General features: G+C 65.6%; 1 protein-coding gene across 1 annotated transcript in view; it reads right to left on the bottom strand.

Annotated features, from left to right (window-relative positions):
- LOC142297087 (DNA (cytosine-5)-methyltransferase 3A-like) overlaps positions 1-735 on the bottom strand; it is a 271,093-nt gene extending 270,358 nt beyond the window's left edge. Inside the window, 1 exon segment of the mRNA XM_075341333.1 lies at positions 620-735. The gene's annotated coding sequence lies outside the window, so the exon portion shown is untranslated.
- Positions 736-1,061: the final 326 nt, after the last annotated feature.

Genomic DNA, 1,061 nt, shown 5'->3' with positions numbered 1-1,061 from the left:
GCTCGGCCGGAGGCGGGTGGGCTCGCTGGGTGCCGGGTGGGCTTGGCCGGTAGCGGAGGGCTCGGCTGGTGACGGGAGGGCTTGGCCAGTGACAGGAGGGCTTGGCCAGTGACGGGTGGGCTCGCTGGGTGCCGGGTGGGCTTGGCCGGTAGCGGAGGGCTCGGCTGGTGACGGGAGGGCTTGGCCAGTGACAGGAGGGCTTGGCCAGTGACGGGTGGGCTCGCTGGGTGCCGGGTGGGCTTGGCCGGTAGCGGAGGGCTCGGCTGGTGACGGGAGGGCTTGGCCAGTGACAGGAGGGCTTGGCCAGTGACGGGTGGGCTCGCTGGGTGCCGGGTGGGCTTGGCCGGTAGCGGAGGGCTCGGCTGGTGATAGCATGGCTCGGCAGGCGGCTGCTCACCCCATATAACCTCACACAGGCTACAGGTGTCTGATCAGAGCCCAGGCTGCACGGCACGGGGCACTGCAGGATGGCTGAGCCGGTGCCACCTCGCTCCTGTGCCTGCTGCTGCTGCCGGGCCTGCGCTCAAGGGCAGAGCTGGCAGAGGACGGGCAGCTGGCACTGGAGGCTCCCGGCCGGGCATGGCTGGCACCGAGCAGCGGCGGCACAGGCCGTACTCACCCAGGACAGGTCGGTGTCCGCGGATGGGGGGTCCTGTCCCTCCGACTCCTCCCGTGTCCCCCGCACTGATCGTCTGTCCCCCCGAGCTGCCGCCGCCGCCTCCTCCCCGATCAGTGCGGCAGCCGGGAGCGCGCCGCCGGGTCCTAGAGCCCGCCCGCCAGTGTGCGAGGATGGAGGATAGTGACACTACACACAGTACACAGGATAGTGACACTACACACAGTACACAGGATAGTGACACTACACACAGTGCACAGGATAGTGACACTACACACAGTACACAGGATAGTGACACTACACACCGTACACAGGATAGTGACACTACACACAGTACACAGGATAGTGACACTACACACAGTACACAGGATAGTGACACTACACACAGTACACAGGATAGTGACACTACACACCGTACACAGGATAGTGACACTACACACAGTAC

Source organism: Anomaloglossus baeobatrachus, chromosome 3 (genome assembly GCF_048569485.1).
Source record: "Anomaloglossus baeobatrachus isolate aAnoBae1 chromosome 3, aAnoBae1.hap1, whole genome shotgun sequence".
Lineage (NCBI taxonomy): Eukaryota > Metazoa > Chordata > Amphibia > Anura > Aromobatidae > Anomaloglossus > Anomaloglossus baeobatrachus.
This window is presented reverse-complemented; position numbering and strand designations above follow the sequence as displayed.